Below are 11,952 nucleotides of genomic sequence, written 5' to 3' on the forward strand. Positions count from 1 at the left end.
ACGCTCTTATTGTCACATGATATATCTAGAAAATAGAAAATCTTCAAGGGTTGTCTCTAGCTCAGTTAGTAGAGCGGGTCGTCCTTTAATTACAAGGTTTGTGCTTCGATCCCTGGCTCCTATTGTCCACATGTCGAAGTGTCCTTGAGCTAGACACTGAACCCCAAAGTTGCTCCCCACTGCTCCTAAATCCTGAGGATGTGTTAAATGCAGAGGTCAGCTTTCATGTACATATCTGTATGTATATGACAAATGTTATAAAGTTTAACCTATCACCATATAAATCAACAAATTATGTGGTTTAAACTAATGTATGGCATAATGCAATTGCTTCTTCTTTAATCAGAAATTATGAAGAAACAGTTGTTTGTAGATCAATAATACCTTCCTCGAATGCCTCTAGTTTTCTCCCAGTTCACTCCTGGTAATACCCTTCAGCACTAAAAAGGATGTTCTCTGTTGCAATGTTTTGTAGACTTCATTTTAACTTCAGGGAATTAAATATCATCCCTTTAAATAAGGTCTGATGCAACATTATGTATCGCAACTGTCACATTGAATGTACATACTTGACTTTGGATTCTTTTTGTTATCCTATTTACGTTGTTATTGATCTGGTTTGTTATTATCTATGTTTTACTTGATCATATTTCATTGTTATAATAAAACTACTCCACTTGGAGTCAAAATTATACAATTTACTTGTTTTTTATTGATTTTATACCGTTGCACAATGGTAGAATGTGATGATACACACGGTAAATGTCATGGCCAAAGGCTCCATTGTGTGCGCATAGCCTCCTGAAGTGGATATCAGGAGTATTTTGTAGCCAGATTCCCTTTCAAGAGGTAGAAAACCCATTTGGCACACTTTGGCTATCCATAGTAGCCAAATGGAGAGTCCACCTGGTCCTATCCTTACTAAAACCTTTGTAGAATCTATATGCTTTGTGTTATTTATATCTGTTTTGGCACAGTTGTAGTCAAGGAGTTGCTGAATGAATTCAGTGGCATCTCTGTGCATGGCATCATTGCTATAATGGTGTTATCCACTGTCTAATCTATACAACATTATAGGCGAGGATACAAATGTGACACTGACACTGGGGATGAATTCTCCCCCTCAAGATATGTGAATGAAAATGGGTTCTATGGATACCCACAAGTCTCCCCTTTACAGACATGCCCACTTTATGATAATCACATGCAATGTTTTCATGCAGTATAAATGTGTTATTGTCTCCTATTTTAAAAATGGTGTATTTGAATATTTCTGCATACTAGGGTCCCTAAACAGTCTTGAATTACATAAATTGGGTTTCACTGTAAAGCTGAGACTCTTGTGGATCCAATGAGCCCAACTGTATTCATGTGTGATGAAGTTAATCCCCATGGTAGCCATTTCATCGTGACCATTTTTTTAAATTTGACCTCACTGTATAAAATGACCTGTGGTGACCTCTAGGATAATCACAGCCTCATGAAACTTTACAGCCACAAACTACAGACCTAGAGCATTCAGAGGATGGATGGCTTTCCCAGCTAGATTAGCTAGAGGGGGTTTATGAGCAGTTTACACATCAGAAGTGCTCGAAATCCAATCATTGAAAAATGCAATTCTTGCAGAAATCTCAAAATGTCAAATGTTTTTGAAACCAATCACAGCATGGCTTTTTCTACGGTGTTCCTCAAGGTCTTGGTGTCTTAATGTGGTATTATGGAGGGATTATTGATCATTTTATCAATTCTCCAGTGGTAAAAAATGCCTATTTTAAATTTAGCACCAAATCTGTGTAACAAATGGTATCAACCCAAAAATTGCTGCAACAACTTATGAGACATAATAGAGCATGGGAATGGCCATCATATACTTCTATCATAATGTTCTAAACCCTTATACACTTTTAATTAATTAGATAATTCATATTTATTTCTGATTTATGATGAGAACTTGACACATAGTGCTGAGCTGCATCTCAAATTAATCTTCCAGCTTTCAGATGATGTACACCACTTCTATGTGACATCTACTGTTGACCTGCTATCTCCCTATGGTGACCAGACGTCCCGTTTTTTTCGGGACCGTCCCATGTGGCAGCGCACTCGACCCCAGCGGTTCCTCCCGCAGGTGGTGAGCCCACAGGATGGAGAGGAGGGGGGTGCCACGGTGCTTCTTCGGGGTGTCCCCGGCCGGGATCTGTGGCAAGCCCGGCCACCAGGCGCTCGCTGATGGGCCCTCCATCCGGGCCGGGTAACTCCTCCTCTGCCTCGTTTAATCATAGAGGTTTTATGAACCATTCTTAGTCTGGCCCCTCGCCTGAGACCAATTGCCATGGGAGACCCTACCAGGAGCAACAGGCTCCAGACAACACAGCCCTCAGGATCATAGGGACACACAAACCTCTCCACTACGTTAAGATGATGGTTCCCAAAGAGGAAACAAGAAATTTAAAAAATATATACAATAAAATAGAATTAGAATAGAAAAACAAATTAATTGCACATTTTTTATTTGTTCAAAATGTACCTTAAAGAGAGGTTTGTCAAGTATTTAATACTCTTAAAAAGAGGTATACAAATTACACAAAAAGGCTAAAATGCATTATCATGATGCGTGGAATATTCTTGTAATGTTCTGTTATTGAAACGCCTTCCCATGAGATCGTGTTGAAGTAAGAGTAGAGACAACTCATGTCATTCACTCTTTACATTACAGCTTAATAATAACAAGGCAAGACTACAACTTATATGGCTGCACCATTAGACCTTTTAATAGCTGATTTCACAGTCCTATTCTCATATACTTCGGGTTTGTCCTACATGTGTCAACATCCAGCCGCTGGGAGTTTATACTATTAATTTCCCTCCATCATCAGCAGTCTCTCTCTCTTTTATTTCATGTCACTAGCTCCGAGGGTTGCATATTAACACAGATGCTTTTACATTGCAGTCAGTACAGACTACATGGCATACAAATGACACGCCAAAAGCAATAAAGACGCTCTTATTGTATGCAAAATGACTTGCGAATTACCGTGTCATTAATACGCCATTTAGTGCAACCGGGCTGCTTTCGTAGAAGGGACCACAAGATCATTAAATACAGTAGGGAACCCTATGTTCAAATTTTATATAATTTGTGTTAATACATTTACAAATAAACATTGGAAATTGTCTTTATTATGATGGCAAAATTTTCTTTGGCCCGGACAACTTAGACAAGAATTTTCGTATCTCTTTGGACTGCACACCATAAATAATGGGATTGAGACAGCCAGGGATGATGTGAAAAAAATTCTACTGAGTTTTCTGTAGTCTGTGAACTGAGGGAAGCGATGCAGGGTTACGTTTGAAATTGCACTAATCACCATGATCAGATACACAACCAGATGAGTGCTGCAGGTCTTCAAGGCTTTACTGTTCAAAGACTTGTTATTACTGGTCAGACAGACTACTGCGATCTTTGTGTAGGTGATAACCATGCTGCCTATTGAAGCTGTGAACAGGACTACAGTGAAAGTGAGGCCATAGGCATTATTAATAAACACACTGTCACAGGAGAGTTTAAACAGTGAGGCATTGTCACAATAAGGGCTGTCGATCAGAGTCCTGCATCGGTTCAGTCGTATGGTCAGACCGAGCAGAATCCCGATCAAAACTAAGGCCACTCCCCAGGCAGAAACAATCAAGTTGATCACCATTTTGTTGGTCATTATGGTTGCATAGCGCAGGGGATTACAGATCGCCACATATCTGTCAAAGGCCATAATCATAAGCACTGTAACACTAGCGGTACCAGACAGGTGTATGGTGAAAGCTTGGACCACACACTCGTGATAACTGATGAGGCGTTCGGAGGGAGGCCTCAACATGTCCTATAAGCAAACGAGGCACAAGATAGAATTTCCAAGTATATCATTGATGGGCAGGTTGCAAAAAAGGAGATACATGGGCTGGTGAAGGTTTTGTCAATGAAAACCAGAACAGCAATGCCTACATTTACGGACCATTAAGAACAGGTAGGAGAAAAAGAAGAGGAGAAACACAGGGTACAGAGAATCTTTTGAAGCATTTAACCCCTCCAGCTGGATTGTGAAGCTGTTGTTGGTGTAGTTTCCATCAGCCTGAAAGAACAAAACAATGTTCTGTCACATGTAATAGAAAACATTAAGTTCCCAAGAGGTCTAGCTCAGTTAGTAGAGCAGGTCGTCCTGTAATTACAAGGTTGGTGGTTCGATCCCTGGCTCGTATTGTCCGCATGTCGTCCTTAAGTGAGACACTGAACCCAAAGTTGCTCCCCACTGCTTCTAAATCCTTACAATGGGTTAAATGCAGGGATCAACTTTCATGTACATATCTGTATGTATATGACAACTGTATTCATTCTAGGTATCAGACATAATTTCCCACTGGTTGTACAACTAAACCCAACAGAAACAGGTTCTTCTAAAATTACCAGATAAACTGGTTTATACTATTGTATTCACTATGCATAGTTTTTTAGAACAGTATGTCATGTCTATTCCTTTTCTTTTTTAATCTGTTTTTTCTGCCTCAGAGTCATTTTCTCCTATAAGCAAGTCCACAAATCATTACCGTTGCACAATAAAAGCTGAAGAAATTAATGTATTACGTTTGCTTTTTTTTTTATCAGAAATTATGAGAAAAGTTGTGAAATTGTGAAGAAATAGTTGTTTGCCGATCAGTAATACCTTCCTTGAGTGTCTCTTCTTTTTTCTCTGCAGTTCACTGCTGGTAATACCCACCAGCACTGAAAAAAGATGTCTCTGTTGCAATGTTTTGTAGACTTAATTTTTAACTTCAGGGAATTCATTATCATTACCTTGAGTAATGTCTGATGCAACATAATTAAGATGGGCATCGCAACTGTCATCAAGCTGAAATATATAATTTGTAACTTGTAAAGACAAGTTAAAGTAATGTTTGTGTCACCCTGTTCTATTTCCAACAAAGTAGTTGTTAGCTCCAAAAGTCGAACCATACAAAAAAAATTTTTCACACTAGAAACGAACCAAACCATGGTTCAGTTTGATCCGGAACGAGACCACCTCTCTTTGACAGTGGTATGGGGCAGGTTTCACACCTGTAATTTTGGTTAGGATAAAATTGAAAAGTCCAGACTAAATGAGGTAAGCGTGAAAGGGCCTTTACTTCCTTGTTTAATTCCTCTGCTTCCCCTAGTTCTTGGTACTTTTTGGTCAAAAAGGCTTTTGTTGTACACAATATGTTAGAAATAAGTTTCATCTACAAGATTTATTGGTGTTTTACTTGTTTTAAATCATTTTGTTTGCAGTGAGATTACAAAATCAATTGTTACTATCAATAAAATGTATAGTTTGGTTGCATCACAAATGTTCTTTAACTTTTTACAACAGCCTATTTTACCCCTTTTCTCTATATCAGAATCTGTAGGCATTGCAATAGCGGTAAAATGTTATTATGAAACAAAGGATCATTCATTGCTGTTGTATATGGGGGTACTGAATCCTTGATTTTACATAGAATTGCTTGGTTTCTCCCAATAAATCATGATCTAAATATCAGCCTATTAATAAACAGTAAGTAAACATTTGAAATATAACTCATCTGCTATCAATCGATCTCCTAGTGTGTGTGAATAAATCACTATCCAAATTTGCAGGACCATCAGAGCAGCATCTTGGCGACAACCTCAGATAGACTAAATAGCAACAATATAACACAAGCAGTAGCCTTATATTGTTGCTATTAGTCAAATCAAAGAATACGTTTATTAATCAGAGCTCTCACATAAGAATGTAGCACTATCAGAATGCTATTATGGCTGTCAATCGATTAAAATATTCTATTGCGGTTAATCGCATGATTTTCCATGATTAATCACGATTAATCACAAATTAATCGTACATTTTTCATCTTTCAACATGTACCTTAAAGGGAGATTTGTCAAGTATTTAAAGGTGTAAAAAGTGTGATTTTCAAGTCTTTTAAATTATAAAGCAGGTTTAAGTGCTATATAAATACTGTTTAATATTGAATAGGTATTCATGGAGGACTGTATAGGTGTTGGTTGCAGGTAGGGATGTAGCCTTGGTGTGTCGTGGTAAGAACACTCAGGACGCTCTTATAGGGTTGATTCCTCCTTTTACTGAATAGTCCTTTCACATAACAGCACAGTATTTCTCACACAGGCTTGCAGGTTTCCATTTGAACAAGGTGTGATCTTGAATGTGTGTGGTCTATAACAAGAACATAAGAAAATGCCATATTATAATTGTTATATTCAACTTCAATGGCTTATCATTATTACTACATTAAATCAGGTAGATATATAAAGGAAGAAATTACACTTACTGCTGCTTTAAGTTGCAGTACAAACAGGCTTCCATGTCATTTAAACATATATAACAGAATGCCACATTATTTACATCTAACAGTATACCAGAAAAGAGTAGCTAACGGCATTAGCATGAACAAACGTTAGCATGAACAGATTAGTTAGCATCTGTAAAACAGCCCCAATCACATAAACCAAACGTCTCAATCAAAGTCCTGTTCAGTGGGAGGATAGTGGCGTTTTACTCACTTTTCATCAGAGACGCACACAATCACACCACAGATGCAATAAAGTCCACTTTTTACACTCTCTGTTCAAAGTGCTTCTTGCTCTGCCTCTCGCTCTCTCTCTTAATTACTGAGTGTGCAACTCCATGTGCTCAATAGCGCAGCTTGCTCATTCTGCCACGCGAGGGCGCTGTTACAACAGTCAATAGCCTTTCCAACAGTTAAACTATCAAAACGCGCAATATACCGAGAAATACACACAGCCCGTATTCAGAAATTGCGCATTTGAAACAAGCCGTTATGAGGTAAATAAAGTGTTTTTTGAACATCGCAGCATGTAAACATGTTCTAGTAGGACAACAAAATACAAGTATGAACCTGAAAATGAGCATGATATGGGACCTTTAATAATCTTATCAACATGGCAGTTGGGTAAAATATGCTTGCTTTATGCAAATTTATGTATATATTTATCATTGGAAATCAATTAACAACTCAAAACAATGACAGATATTGTCCAGAAACCCTCACAGGTACTGCATTTAGCATAAACAATATTCTCAAATCATATCATGGCAAACTGCAGCCCAACAGGCAAACAACAGCTGTCAGTGTGTCAGTGTGCTGACTTGACTATGACTTGCCCCAAACTGCATGTGATTATCATAAAGTGGGTGACCATCAGACCGTACAGTCGTGAGCACATAAATCACGAGCTTTGGCTTTACATCGCAAGCGATCTACTCTTACAGTAGGAGTAAGAATTACACAACGACATTTCTAAAATGGTACAGCGTATGCAGCTTTCGGTTTTCTAGTTTAATATAATAGCAGTCACTCTAGCTTTAAAATTGAGCCCGTTACGGACTTCCAAAAGATGAATTGCGTTAATGCGTTAAAGAAATTTAGTTTGCGCTAACCCATTATTAGCGCATTAAGTTTGACAGCCCTACTACATATATTTTGAATTCATGAACGATTCTCTATCAAAATCAGCAGGCAGAGGCGCGTAGAAAACAGCTGTTACTAATGTAGCTCATTGTTAGCTTTGTGATGGACAGTTAGAACCACATTTTTCTGATTTATGTTTTGCATGCCAAAGGAGAAAACAGTGGGTTACATACCAAAACAGGTGGTTTAGCCTTTTTTTTAGCCCTTATTCATGGTTATTGCACATAAACTATATTTCCAGGTGGGAATCACTGGCGTTCAATTATTACCTCCGCCAAGGCCGAGGGCCTAGGAAGGAGGTTATGTTTTATGTTTTGTTTGTCCGTTTGGAGGATTACTCCAAAGTCTGTGATGGGATTTGAATGACATTATTTAGAGGGGTGGGGGTATGGCACAATGAACAATCCATTAGATTTTGATGGCGATCCGGATCATGATCCGGCTTCGGGAATTTTTGTAATAACTCATAACGCTCAGCCTGTGCATTAACACTACAGGCTTTAAGACATGCGCAGTGTAACTGATGACGCGTCCCTGCCTCTTTCCTTCTGCATGCAGAGAGAGGGACAGAGAGAGAGCGGGGGGTGGGGGTGGGTAACATCTGTAGATTCTGCGTTTTTTTCACATTAAACTCTGTGAAATTACAGTTGAGTTGACCAAAGCACACTGGTGATTGTTGGAAAGAATAACGACAGCGGTTTAGGTGAGTTTTACTTTGTTTCTGTCCAGTTTGAATGAAGTGTTTTAAGATGCTCCACTACGTACAGCTGATCTCAAACATAAACAAAAATACACGAGGATGATGGCGCAAACTGCACGGAGAGGGGGGGGGGATCGTACTCAGGCAGCTTGGCGGAGGTTCTGCGCTCTCCGAGTGCCATTCTAGTTTGAAGTTACAGTATACTTTTATGGTCTAACCTTATTAATGGGGACCTATTATGCTTTTGTGCTTTTCTCTTTACTTTAGTATGTTTTATAGTTTTTAGTACACGTAAAAAAGTGTCCAATGCTACAAAGTCCAGGCCTAAATGAGTACTGTCCTCCACAGGAAAACTTCTCCTGCACTGCCTGAAACACCTCACTTGAAGTTCCTCCTTTTTTTCCGTAACTTGGTGATGTCACCAAGTAACACATTTGCATAACGGCTAGTTTGGCACGCCCTCAAACAAAGCTAGTTAGAACCTGAGCAGGAGCAGAGTCCGAAGAATTTGGTTAGGTTAATCAATCAACAGTGGCCAGCTGACCAATCAGAGCAGACTTGGATTTTCAGGAAGGGGTGGAGCAGGAGCTCAAACAGAGCATTTCAGACAGAGGGTGAAAAGAGGTGCTGCAGCACAGCCGGTATGATAAAAGTAAAGTGTTTTTTGAACATTAAAGCATGTAGACAGGTTTCTAGTATAAGGCTAAAATTCAAATATGCACCTGAAAATAAGCACAATACGACCTCTTTCAAAGGAGGAAATGCTTCGGTGAAAGCAATTTCCACATTTTCTTTTCATTTTTACCTTTAGGTAGGTAATGGTATAATTCTGGTGCCTTTTCTTGGTATAGTCTTAGTAATTTTAGTGGATGCAACTACAGATACATCCATCTAGAATTTTCCCCTCCCTCTGTGATGGGGCCCAGGCCTATCCGGTGTCGGGTCCATGCTGGGGCCTTGCGGGTCCTTGGCTGAAAGGAGATCACCCCATGATGATGTAATGTAACATGAAACTGACTTGTAATGCCCCAATGGCGCCATATGTGAAAACCAGTTGCAATGGTTTATCTATCCACCAGGTGAGCAGTGATTATCAAAGCTGAAGCAGTTGTACTGCACCTGAAAGCAGCTGCTCTACTCATATTTGTCGGTATGAGGCAGTGTGCTCACAACAGAGCATACCTTTTAATGATTATTTTCATATCATATTCATATCACGACGATCAGATCATGAAAATATGCTTTTTGTAAAACGCTGATACAGATTGTTGTCTTTTTACTGAAGATACTTTAGAATTCATCGAGGGACATTTTCTTGTAGCAGAATAAGTTACTTAGTTATAAGTTTTAGTTATAAGGTTTTTATCTTTATTAACTTATTTGTTTATTTAATTTATTATTATTACTTTATTTTCTTTTTATTAACATTATTATTATTTCATTTGTTCTATTATTCTATTTTATTATTATTATTATTATTTATTTTTTCTTTTTCTTAATTTTATTTCAATTTTTAAATGCTGAAGTTGTTTTCCCTAGCGTACTTATTGTTTTCGTCTCTAAGCTTGACTACTTAAAAATTGGTTTATAAACTATTGTAATTTCGAACTGTAAATTGCATATATGAAACAACCTTGAAAAAAGGGAAAAAATAAAGTATGAAAAAAAAGAAAAGAATAAGTTATGATAGAGATGCTATACTGCCACCTTATGAGCTAAATTAATATTTTCAAATGAATAGGTTCATCATCAGCCAGCTAATTGGAAATCATTAACTGGACTTTCCTTTTCTAACAGAAGTCCGGCTTGATGGTAGTAGTACAATAGTAGAATGCACGCTTCAGAACTAGTAGGTGTGTCCGTAGCAAGCTGTTATTTTCATCACTACATTTCACCATGTGAAATATTTATTATATGCGGCATGGGTTGATGAAAAACAAAAAGAACATATGTTTTGCAATGATGACAATATAGTAATTATGATTTTATTACCACAGTATTGGTATATTTAACCCCTAACTGCCTTTTATTAAACAAGCTGTAATGTAAATAGTGACTGTCATGAGTTGCCTTACTCTGACGTCAACACAATTCTCATGGGAAGGCGTATAAATTACAGAACATTACAAGACATTCCGCGTGTTCATTATACTGCATTTTAGCCTTTTTTTGTGTCATTTGTACACCTCTTTCTGTGTGTAATTTTTACGCCACTCAACAAAACTATGGTAACAGCTGCAGTTAGGTTTAGGAACATACCACTCACTTAAGGTTAAGGCAACAAAACTACGTATTTTGGTTTAGGAAAAACATCAAGGTTGGGCTTAAGATCAGTACATAATCTCAGTAAAATATGTACAGAAACGACGTAACAAAAGGATGGAAAACACGTCACTAACAAACACGTCACTAACGTAACTTCAAAGTAACTCAAAAACACCTGGTTGAATAATCCTGTGTTTGCTAGACCCATCCACCTCAGATCCCACCACCATCAGCAGTCTTTCTCTCTTTTTATTCTACGTTACTAGCTCTGAGGAGTAGCATATTAAAGCGGAATGTGTTTACATTGCTGTCAGTACAGACTCCATGGCGTACAAATGACACGCCAAAAGCAAGAAAGACGTTCTTATTGTATGCAAATTAACTTCTCATTCACATGCCATTTAGTGCGACTGGGCTGCTTGCGTAGAAGGTACAAACACAAAATCATGAAAATACAGTCGGAACATTTTGTTCAAATTTTATATAATTTGTGTTGATACATTTACAAATAAACATGGGAAATTGTCCTTTATTATGATGGCAAAATTTTCTTGGGTTCAAACAACTTAGACAAGAATTTTCGTATCTCTTTGGACTGCACACCATAAATAATGGGATTGAGGCAGCCAGGGACAATATGAAACAAAATGCTAGTGAGTTTCCTGTAGTCTGTGTACTGAGGGAAGCGATGCAGGACAATGTTTGCCACTCCAGTTAACACCCATGATCAGATACACAACCAGATGAGTACTGCAGGTCTTGAAGGCTTTACTGTTCAAAGACTTGCTATTACTGGTCAGACAGACTACTGCAATGTTAGTATAAGTGATAACCATGCTGCCAATTGAAGCTGTGAACAGGACTACGGTGAAAGTGAGGCCATAGACATTATTAATAAACACACTGTCACATGAGAGTTTAAACAGTGAGGCATTTTTCGCAATAAGGGCTTTTAATCAGAGTCCTGCATCGGTTCAGTCGTATAGTCAGACCGAGCAGAATACCGACCAAAACTAAGGCCGCTCCCCAGGCAGAAACTGTCAGCTTGATCACCATTTTGTTGGTCATTATGGTCGCATAGCGCAGGGGATTACAGATCGCCACATATCTGTCAAAGGCCATAATCATGAGCACTGTAACACTAGTGGTGCCAAACATGTGCGAGGTAAAAGCTTGGCCACACATTCATAATAACTGATGAGGCGTTCGGAGGGAGGCCTCAACATGTCTATGAGCAAACGAGGCACCAAGATCGAATTTCCAAGTACGTCATTAAAGGGCAGGTTGCAAAAAAGGAGATACATGGGCTGGTGAAGGTTTTTGTCAATGAAAACCAGAACAGTAATGCCTACATTTACAACCATTATGAACAGGTAGGAGAAAAAGAAGAGGAGAAACATTGGGTACAGAGAATCTTTTGAAACATTTAACCCCTCCAGCTGGAGTGTGAAGCTGTTGTAGGTGTAGTTTTC

At 38.5% G+C, this 11,952-nt stretch overlaps 2 pseudogenes; both read right to left on the minus strand.

Annotated features, from left to right (window-relative positions):
* Positions 1-3,180: 3,180 nt before the first annotated feature.
* Positions 3,181-3,962, minus strand: LOC119484608 (annotated as a pseudogene).
* Positions 3,963-11,012: 7,050 nt separating this feature from the next.
* LOC119484614 lies at positions 11,013-11,952 on the minus strand (annotated as a pseudogene).

This window comes from Sebastes umbrosus, chromosome 1, assembly GCF_015220745.1.
Source record: "Sebastes umbrosus isolate fSebUmb1 chromosome 1, fSebUmb1.pri, whole genome shotgun sequence".
Lineage (NCBI taxonomy): Eukaryota > Metazoa > Chordata > Actinopteri > Perciformes > Sebastidae > Sebastes > Sebastes umbrosus.